General features: G+C 39.7%; 1 pseudogene; it reads right to left on the bottom strand.

The window, feature by feature from the left end:
- Positions 1-2,167: 2,167 nt before the first annotated feature.
- Positions 2,168-10,200, bottom strand: LOC142380915 (immunoglobulin superfamily containing leucine-rich repeat protein 2 pseudogene; annotated as a pseudogene).
- Positions 10,201-11,550: the final 1,350 nt, after the last annotated feature.

Below are 11,550 nucleotides of genomic sequence, written 5' to 3'. Positions count from 1 at the left end.
GCTTTCTCCTGCAGCGCTTCCACACAAGCCATACTTGTTCAGCCTTTTTCTAACTGTGCTGTCATGAACTTTAACCTTTAACATGCTAACTGAGGCCTGCAGAGTCTGAGATGTAGCTCTTGGGTTTTTGTCCTTGGGGTGACCTTGCTGGGACGTCCACTCCTGGGAAGATTGGCAAACGTCTTTTGTGAATAATCTTTCTCTCTGTAGAACTCCAAATAGTTTGGAAATGGCCTTATAACCCTTCCCAAATTGATGGGAAGCAACAATTCCATCTCTGAGATCACTGCTGATGTCTTTCCTCCTTGGTATTATGTTACCCATCTGATAGCTCCAAACCAGCAAACCAACTGCCAAAACATCTGCTTTTAAAGAGGTGCTAACACCTGCTAGCAACAATTAGTCAAGTGTATTTGATTAGCTGCACCTGGCTGCTACTTACCCTCTTAATTCCTATAAAAGCAGTAAGGGTGGAGTTTTTCACACATTTTTTGCTTATTTTTTGTTAAATGAAAATCGACAGGGTGAAAAATGTAATGTGTTTTTCATTTGAAGTTGGAAAATATCTCATTTTAAAACCCGGTAAGAACCATACTCTCTGTTTTATCATTTCCTGATAAGTCAAATCAGATTACATGACAATCTGAATAACAATCAGCTGCTGACTGACGTGTTAGCTTGATTGCATCACAGCATACTACCTGCAAAGCCTTTTGGTAAATCCGTATTGATGTGCACAATGCACAGAGAGACGGTGCTGATCAATGTCAGCATCAGAGCAGAAGTAAAAGATCGATGGGATGGTGTTTATCTGGTTAAAGTAGACATGTCAGCACAAACAGATTCTCATGTTTTTTCAGTGCTCTGCAGCATGGGAGGGTTTTATTAAGACCATGGATGGCAGAACGTATAGAGTGAATATTTAAAACATACTTATTTTTTTAGTATCAAGTTGCTGTTAATAATATAAATAAAATAAATCGGGTGTAATATCTTCATAACTGTTGTTATCACTCTCTACTTTCATCTCAGCTGTGTAAACATTAAGGGTGAATCATTGGACTAAATACAGATGTATCACTGTAACACATATTTGGATGTCAAATCACATCAATGCCTTTTATTTCCTCCAAATAAACAGTTTTTCTAAAATTTTAGATATGACTCTTTTCAATTCCACAACTCATCAGTTTGTTCACTATACATTTGTGAAATGTTTATGGAAGAGTGAAAGTGCCAAAATTAAATGAATAAATAAATAATTGAATAATTACTTAAATGTGCCTTAAATTGATTAAAATTGGATACATAAATAATTTTTTAGTGTATCATTGATTCATTAAAATACCAATTCATTTTATGTAAAAAACACATATAATTATTTCACTATTCAATTATTTATTTCATGGTTCTTGAGTTTCAGTGCATCATTCATTTATTTTATCTGTCAAACTCGCCCATCAAAGTCAGTGGGCGGATTCCTAACACCTGATTGGTTACCCTGCACATCAAGTCAAGCCAAATCGATTCACCTCTACGTTGGTTTAGATACTCTATCAAACAAAACTTTATTTGCATCTTCTGCTAGTTCTAAAATGTCTCTCACCAACACTCGAGAAATTTCATCAAGGTCCTCCATCATCCCTCTCCAGGCATGCTGCTTCAGACCCAGACATAGGCAATGGATCAGACTAGATGAGCATTAGCCCCGCCCACTGACTTTGATGGGCAAGTTTGACAGATAAAATAAATTAATGATGCACTGAAACACAAGAACCATGAAATAATGAATTAAATTGTGAAATAATTATATATGTTTTTTTACATCAAATTATTGAATTTTAATGAATTAATGACACATTTAAACAATTATTTAATGATGTATTTATTTATTTAATTTTGGTGCTTTTAGTCCTCCATAAATATTCAGTTTATACAGTTAATTTGTTGATTCATGAAAGCATTTAATTAAATGATAATTTTATTATCCAAACAGTTCATATGATTTAATGGTTTAGCACCTTTTTTTTGCTAATTTGTTGCAAATATCGTAATTACAATGATCATATATTATCATGTTTAATTGAAATTATTCTTCATTTAAGGCGGCCTAAACGTTTACTGGGGAGTTCATTGGGGGGAAAAAAGAGAGAAAAATTCAAAAGAATTGTCAGTTTTCTTATATTCGAACTTTATTGAGGCACACGGGATTAGGAATTTTGAAACACTTTGGTAAAACATCTATTTCCTTCATCACAGGGGTATAAAAGAGAAAGAAAAACGTTGCGAAACAGTCACTCAGAGTTGTTAATTGAGTCGAGAATATTTAAGACAAGACATTGCGACTGACAACAACGGGCAGCATGCAGGTCCTCTAACACAGCAGCCCAGCGGGAAAAATACCCCATCATGGGCAGAGGACACATGGAGTAGACTCGAGCTGATGGTGGGTAGCACTGAAGTAATCGTACACACTTTACATCCACAGCAGGTTATGTTTACAACACTGATTTTTTTCAGTTATGTTCACAGAAAGATTTCACAGTAATACTGGACAAACAGCTCATATTAGCAGAACACAACAAAGTTTTATCTTGTCTTTGAAACAACATTTAAACTGTCTTATATGAAATTTAAGTATTTAAGCTAATGCTATCCTAACATGAGTAATTACAGTACTAGTAGTTGCTTTTGCTTATACTTGAGATTTTACCACTTTTCCACAAATTTCAACAGCAACACAATTCTTTGATTGTTTTTTTAAGACACACCATATTTCATGTCAAATGTTGGTTGCAGTCTTCATGCTGATGCCAGAGGGCGGAAATAATCAGCTTCTTTCCATTTACCATCTCTCTAAGAGGAATAGCAATGATTAAAAGAACAAGAAATGGAGGTACTAATTAAAGGGGAAGTTCGTTCATCTTCTCACCATGAACAGTTTGGGGTTCAGTATATGGTCATATATGGTTTGTGTACTTGAAAAGGTGGTAAAGAGCAGGATGCAGGTAACTCATAGTGTTCAATTAGAAATCGCTTATCATAAACGATACACAGAGTAACACTGAGCCTTCATCTTGACTGTGATATTTATATATATATATATATATATATATATATATATATAATATATATATATATATATATATATATAGTTTTTCTTGTGAGGTTAAATGTTCCTATTTTTTTCTACTTTTATCACTTTACTACGTCATGATTAGGATTAGATGCTCAAGGTTAGACTTTAAAAAAGCACACAATTCTATAGCTTAGACATGTAAATACTCACGGTTGCCATCACGTGATACTGAAGCTGTTCTACACAACACAACAGCATGGAAATATGTCTCAAGCTCACAATTTCTAACCTTTGATTGTGACACTACTGCCTTAGACAAATGTTCATAAAACACATGTTCTTGTAAAACTGGGTTTGTGCACTGAGCATGAGCAGAAGAACATGGCCAGATTCACTTTTATTCACAGTGTCCAGGAAAACAAGGCATTTTCAACCTCACGATGTGGGCTACTAGCAAAACAAAACTTTTAGCTATGAGTTTGAGATATCTTGAAATGGTATATCATGGCCACATGATCCCATTCGCTGGACTAACGTTGTAAAGCGGTGTATTTTAAACCTGACAACTATCTTTTCCCAAAAACCAAGTACTTTGTTGCTGTTCACCAGGCGGTGTGTCAGAACACCAAAAACAAAGGACACCTCGTGTGAGCTGTCAGAGGCTTTGACAAAACGTTAGTATTTGTCGGTTGGCATATCTGTATTTTTACCACTATTGCACTTGAGGTACACGCATCCCATGATTGTCTATCACTATGAGAGTTGTGGTACAGCTGAGACAAGATACACATCTGAAAATGATCTTAATTATCTGCAGTTGAAATAAGAAAAATGTCACGTATTATTACTGTGTGAATTGTCAGGGGAATTGCCAGCTTCCTACGCACTTATCTGTGTCCTAAATTGTCTTTTTCCCATTTGGCTAGGTACCTAACTTATTACATTTACTCCAGCGCGAGTTATGCTCTAGGCTGTTTGGTTTTGGAAGGAAATGCACTTATGATTTCTTGTGACCTCAAGTTCTTATGCCTACCGATGTGGAACACACTTATTGTAAGTCGCTTTGGATAAAAGCGTTTGCAAAATGACCGTAATGTAAAGTAATGTAATGGGATTCTCTGTATTTTCGTGTTCTCTGTATTGTTGTGAAACTATGCACAAAAAAGCATTAATTGCAGAGGAATGACACATGAAATGTAGCAGATTGGCACAAAAGCAACAAGTGTATCATCAAGATAGCAAATGAAAGTGTTTCCAGAAACGTCAGCCTGTTTTCTGCAAATGAGAAGATATGAACTACTTTTTACTTCCTTTTCTACCCTAAAATAACACTAGAAAATTCAGCCAATGTTGGCGCTCTTTGGCTTTACCTTCAGTTGCAGAATGAAACACCACTGTCATAAAAATTCATTTCAGTGTGAGCCCTGCACATGTACAGCCAAACTGAATTAGTTTTGGTGATGTTGAAGATGCCACAAAGACGCCATAAAGCAAAACGGGGAACTGAGGCATCTCAGCCCTCTGCAGGCCTGGGAATGTGTATAACAAAAGTAAACCTTCTTTAAAGCGAGTCAGAAACACATAGTTTTAAGGTTCACAAACTTTTCTAGAGATGCTCTAACAGCTCTTTGCTATTTTTGACATCAAGCCCCCATCTTCTCTCTCTGTGGCAGTAAAAAAAATTGCATTTCAAGTCACTCAAAAGTATGGGCTTAAAGGGATAGTTCGCCTCTTTTGGCATGAAGCTGTATGACATCCCATCCTAGCAACATCATTTATGAACCCTGCTGCGTCCTGTGAGCCGAGTTCCAGCCTCGTTTTGGCATTGACGAAGGTAGTCCGGCTAGTTTGCTGGGGCCACAAAAATAAAGCGTTTTGCTTCTCAAAACAATATGTGTTCAAAAGAGTAATACATTTGCATCACAAAATGGTCCATCCAGAAAAGTCAGACCTCACAATCGCTTGGCGCTATTTTCTCTACCTTCGTATCACTGCGTGCTGTGTAGACCGAAGTGCAGACCGAGCAGTAAACACCGTAACAGGCGCGGCTGTTGGCAGGTGGCTGCATGCATTGATATGAAGGGAGTTAAAAATAGCGCCAAGTGCTTGTGAGGTCTGACTTTTTCTGGCCAACGATTTTGTGATGCAAATGTATTACTCTTTTGAACGCATATTGTTTTGAGAAGCAAGACGCTTTATTTTCGGGACCCCAGCCAACTCGCCGGACTACCTTCGTCAACACCAAAACGAGGCTGGAACTCTGCTCACAGGACGCAGCAGAAGGTAAGAAAATGTTCATAAATGATGTTGCTGATATGGGATGTCATACAGCTTCATGTCAAAAGAGGCGAACTATCCCTTTAAACCAGATCTGGTTCAGCTCCCTCCACAAGGTTTGTCTGGAAAACATTCAGTGACAATCAACGGAGCCTGGGTGGCCGCCCTCCCATCCAGTCATTGAATGTTGGGGCTGTTGTGTTTGTGGTTTAAAGCGAATGCAGTTATTGTACTTAAAAAAAATTTTGGGGGCTTTTTATGCCTTTAATGAGAGGACAGTTGGAGAGAGACAGGAAGCAGGGAGAGGGGGAAGACATGCAGCAAAGGGCCACTCGGTGCAGGACTCGAACCGGGGCCAGCTGCAGTGAGGACTGTAGCCTCTGTACATGGGGTGCCTGCTTAACCCACTACGCCACCGACCGCCCCGCAGTGATTGTACTTTGATGAATATCAGTGCAAAGCAGAGCGGTACATCTGCTGTGCTGAAGAGAAACTAAACAGCTGACTCAAATGGAAACATAACTGTTTTAAGACAACATGTAAAAGAAAGCTGCAGATTACTGATTAGGATATTTGTAGTTGCTTATAATATTAACAGCTTCAGCTCCCAAAGGCAGCCTGTCACTACACTCGGATCCCATCTCACAGTCGTCTAAATTCCCCTTGCATTGAGACAAAGTGAAAGAATCAGTCACCACGCTTTCCTCCGTGTCTGCCTCTTTCTCCCCGTCGTCCGCGCTCTCCCTGTCCTCCTCTTCCAGCTGGCTGCAATTAATCTTCCTCTGGGACTCGGTGTGAGGGCCGTGCATTTTTAAGCTGGACGTCAGGTTCCTCTCCATGTGGTACTGGTCTTTGGCCTTCAGGATCAGCTTGTAGGTCTTGCTCCGGTATTTGTACACCAGGTGGAAGCACGTTGCTCCCAGCAGAGGCACGGTAGACACGGTAAGGAGGCAGATGCTGACTGAGATGATGATGAGCAGGTTTGGCACCCTCCTTCTGGTGGTGAAAAGAACCTGGACCTCGCAGTCCTCCCCTCTGTAGGTCAAACACAGGGAGTAGTTGGTGCCGGGTCGTAAACCGCTGAACAGATATGTGTTGACGCCCGCCTTGATCCTCGTCCACTGCACAGCAGAGTGTTTGCTGTCAGCGGCGATGCATAGATACAAGCCGTTTGAGTGGACTTTTTCAAAGACGTCGGGAAGTCCAAAGCTCTCCTCACTGTCAGAGTTGTAGCTCTCAGATGTGGCAGCGCCGGCACGCTTGGTGCTCCTGTCTCTGGATATAAGCAGAGGATTGAGCCGCACTGTTGCCTCGGTTTCTGACACCCCTAATGCAATAACGCCAAAGTCAAATGTGTACTGCTTCACATCATCCAGGCTCCTGTTCAAGGCATAGCTGGAGATGTTTTTTGTATTAGCTGTCAGGCCACATTTGCTTGAACGTGGCGGATATCTCGTTGTGTCCTCATAAGACTTGATGTCTGCAGTCGGATGATAAGTGGGCATCATGGTCAGGATGTCTTTTTTCATAAAGTCAGGGAGACGCACGGACTTAAAAACAGATATTTTGTCTGTGTTTTGTTGGATGGATGGGTTGGTTTTAGTGTAAGGCATTGCTGTGGTTATTTGCTTTATGGGCGTTGGTTTTGGCGTCGCCACCACCTCCACCAACACCGAATCCTCAGCGCTACCAAACTCGTTTGTGGCAGAGCAGCTGTAGTTTCCGCCATCTTCCTTCTTGATGTTTGGAATGAGAAGAGTTCCATTATTGAAGACTTTGACAGAGTAATAGGACATCGAGGAGTCCTCGTTAGACTCTGCAGAGCCATCCTCGGTGAACGACAGAGCCAGCTCCTGTTTTTGGCCTCTGCTGTGAATGCTCCACATGATCAGCGGCTTTGGGTTTCCTTTAAATTCACAAGTCAAGACCAGTTTACTGTCCTCATAGAAACTTGTGGTATGAACGTTTGGCTCAATTCGTATTGTGACATTTGGGCTAGTGCACTTTGACTCAGGCAGTCTGGAGATCACTTGTCCTTTAAGCTCCTCGGGAGTTGCACAGGTGATCAAACTCTGCTCTGAAACTGAGATGGTGGCTGTTAAAACCCAGTCTCTGAGCCAGTCCAAGGAGCAGGTACAACCGAAAGGATTGTTGTGAATCTGCAAATGCGTCAAAGACACCAAACCATCAAAGGTCCCTTCAGCCAGGGTTGTAAATTTGTTATTGTTGAGTCTGATGGACCTGAGATCTTTGAGGTTGGAGAAGGCGTCTTTTGGCAGGTCGGCCATCTCGTTGTGGTTCATCTTCAGCAGCTGCAGGGCCGTGAGGTTCTGCAGATCCTCCCAAGGAAAGTCGACAATTTTATTGTGGCTGATGTCAAAGTTGAGCAGATTAACCAAAGGCAGAAGGCTCCCTTGTTCGATGGACACAATCTCATTGTGGGCCATCCACAGAGAAGTCACCTGGGTGACGTTGTCAAAGCTGCCCAGTGAGATGACACTGATCCTATTTACAGTCAGACTCACGGTCATGACGTTGGGCGGGAGGCCATCTGGGACTTCAGTTAAGTGTTTGTAAGAACATTCAGCAAAATGGCGACCGTATTTTTCTGTGCAAGTGCAGAGCTGAGGACAGCCGAGTGCAGAAGTGAAGATGGTGGCAGTCCACAAAGTCAAGAGGAAGATGTCTGTAGCTGCCATTTTTTGCTCCTGTAACACAGAGCCATAGACCATCTATCAATGGGTATGTTAAACGTATTTAATTAGCACAAGTTATGCTAAAAGTAGATTAAAAGAAAACAGGTGTGGGCATGAAGGTGCAGAATGCCACATTTTTAGATATAACTTTGAAACTTTGTCTGTTTAGTACTACAATGATCACTAGATGTTATATGAATTCTATTGAATAAAAGGTTATAGTTAAAAACGCACAAGTTATTGTCTCCTAACACGTCCAGAACAGGATGGAATGCAAAAAAGAAAAGCCTCATTCAAAATTTTTGTTACTACTTGTTGTCAAAAGAGGAGATTTAAGATCCCTTTTTTTTTGCCTTATTCATCAGAAAACACTGAAAACAGACAGAAAAATCATTTTCATTATCGTGTTTTCGATAATGAAAAATCTGGCCATAAATAAACATCTCAGAATATTGATTGATTTTTAAATCAAACATTTTTATTGGAAAGTTCATGAACTATTTTAACCCAGAGATTCAATCAGACTTCAACATTTCTAGAAATGTTATGTTCATGTGTGCAAATGTAAAGTTATCTCATTAGAAATGCATTAATATGCATTAAAGTCAAATAGAACACAATGGGGTGAAACCAACAACGAACAAAAGGGCACGTTGTGAAGGCAAATAGCCAAAAATCTAAAAAATAGCACAAACATTTTATCTGTAGTCTCTCACAGAAAGTAAAGCTCGGTTACAATATGACTTTTATACTTTGCAGACAGACCTTTTCTTCAATTTTAGCTCAGACTGCTGCTAATTTGGTTTAGGCTACATTTAAAGTGCAAAATGTCTCACTTCTAGCCCCGTCTATTATAAGCAGCTGTGATTTAATTTCCCTTGGGTAGTATTTTAATATATATATTTAAAAACTGAGTCTTTAGCTCTATAACTTGATGTGGATTCGTATAGAAAAAATAGAATAGTTCAGTATAAAATAGCTCTCTAAACATCTATTACTGCTTTTGGTTTTTCACTGAAGAAGTTGCGTGTAAGCTAAATGCAACATGAAAATAAAACAAACAGTATCTTATATGAAGAGAGTGAAGGATAACTTTTGGTTGATTATTTCTTACTACTCGGCCCCAATTATGATTGCAAAGTCATAGAAATATTCCAAATGAAAACTCTGGCTCGTTAGGCTTTATAGGTTATCCTTAATAACAAGTCACAAAAAAAAAAAAAAATCGCTTCACCTCTTTTTGTATGAAGAAATGTTGTTCATATCAAATTAAATCTGCACAAAAGAAAAAAACTTTTGATCATAGAGAGCTGAAGAGAAGCTAATGCTGCAGAAATGTGTTTGTTTTCTAAAGAAATCATCCTGCTATAAGAATAATAAAGATGAAAGAGATAAAGCACACATTTATGCACACATAAAGATGTGTGCATAAAACATAATCAACTCTCCTTGAAGATGGACCTCGTTTATCTCAACTCTCATAGGGCTTAGGCTCCTGATCTTAAATATGTCGGGATTTTGTGACTGTATGACTTGTTTGCGTCTTACAAAGGCATACGGCATAATTTATTTTAAGAAAACTCAAATCGGTTCATTTAAAGATCTTTAAAGATGCCTTTGACATGGAGAAGCCGTGAAGCTGCAGGTCGTGCAGCTGACACGAGCTTCTGGTTTCAAACTGCGCAGCATCCTCTGTCCTTGGTGCTGAAAGGCACGTCTGTTTCCAGCTGTCTGCAAACCGCAGGGATCCTCTCTTTAGTCTAAGACACAAACATCACGTCTGCCGGTGTAACCTGACACATAAAAGATCAAAGTTCGTCGTGTGATAAAAGATCTCGAGACAGGGTCGCGCATGAAAAATTGATGCGGGGAGGAAAGAAGATCCCACGCCTCCGCCTTCGTAGATTAAAAACTGCGTGAGGAGCTTACCTGCGTTTCTGTGGGATTGTTTGTTTCTGTAGAAAAATCCGATTTGTTTTTCAGCTGATGTTTGCAGTCCAAGCAGCCCGGACTACATGCCTGTTTGAAGTTTGGAGCTGAGTTCCTGCATCAGCGTGCTGACACGATGAAAACACGCGTGTCTGCTCCGGAGTGCGTCTCCTGTCTGTGGACATCAGCCGCTCTGTGTCATGCTGTGGTCTCTCTTGCTGCTCCTTCTCAGCTCTGGACGGAACCACATCCACGTTTCCCGAAATATTTAAAGGGGAAACGGCCTTTAATGTTGCCTTACAAGAAATGGCTAACGGCTAAAGACAAAAAAAAAAAAAAAGTCAGCTTTGTTATAGCCCTGACCAAAATGAGGCTGAGTGTCAGCTTTCTTTTTCAATTGCAGAAGTTAATTCCAAATAACTTTAACATTTCTTTTCTCATGTGTCTATGCATAAAATCTGCACGATATCTTTTAATTTATCTAGGCTGTTGCTTGTTTTTAAATTCATTTAAATTATTTTATTTGTTTCTCTTTATATTCTTTTATGCATTTCTAATGCTTCTTCCACTGCCTGTTGCAATGCTTTTATTTTATGTGAAGCACTTTGAACTGTTTTGTACATGAAATGTGCTACAAATTAATTTGATTTGATTTGATGATAAATATCCGGCATGCAAAGGTTCGAGCATCCTTCCTATGTTACTATGAATAGTTATACAAGTAGAAAACAAACTGATCTCTATTAGTACACCCAATGTTTTACAAAAGATGGATGTATTAGTTTTGTTTTGCATCATTTTACCGTGGAAAAAAAGGAAAAGAGCAGCCCAAAGTATCTGTGCTCTTAGACCTGAATCGGTTTGTTCGGGCTCTGGTCACAGTTCACAGTGGAAAAGGACAGGTGAACAAGTTTCAGAGCTTTGGAGATATTCTGACTCCTCAAGCCTTTCTTCAGCTATTAACAACCACAGGTTCCCCTGAGCAGCTGCCAACCAACGAACAGTTAAATACTCTACGTGACCTTAACAAAGCAGACAAATGTATAACAAAGCATAACAAAGCATTTTCAGGTCACCCTTTCCTCAGTAACACACTGAAGAAATGACAGTTAACAGGAAGATTAGAGTTAGAATTATTAAACATGTGAATTAAGACCCAAAGATTTGACAGCAGGGCACCTTCTGGGGGATTTGTCAGACTCTTGATCCGTGGTGCACTGTTCTACTGCACATATTTGACTTTCAAAGAAGAATCTTCAGAGAAACTCTCTCCTGTGCCCTCAGCAGGAAATTCTGCGTTAAATGTTTGCAAATGAACATCTGAACAGCCCATAAGCAGTCTGTAACCATCAGAGATGGGAACTCAAGTCGACTCGGGTCCAAGTCACAGCGACTTGAGTCTCTGTTTTGATGACTTGTGTCTTGACTTGACAAAAAATAAAAGACTCGAGACTCGACTCGGATTTGGAAGTTAAAGACTCGGCACTTGACTTGAGACACGATGACTTGAATGACTTGAGTGTTATTCAGTTCATGTTTTCAGTTTGAATATAAAATTAATAAATTTAT

This window comes from Odontesthes bonariensis, chromosome 1, assembly GCF_027942865.1.
Source record: "Odontesthes bonariensis isolate fOdoBon6 chromosome 1, fOdoBon6.hap1, whole genome shotgun sequence".
In the NCBI taxonomy this organism is placed as follows: domain Eukaryota; kingdom Metazoa; phylum Chordata; class Actinopteri; order Atheriniformes; family Atherinopsidae; genus Odontesthes; species Odontesthes bonariensis.
The sequence above is the reverse complement of the archived record's forward strand: the minus strand, read 5'-3'. Positions and strand labels throughout refer to the sequence as shown.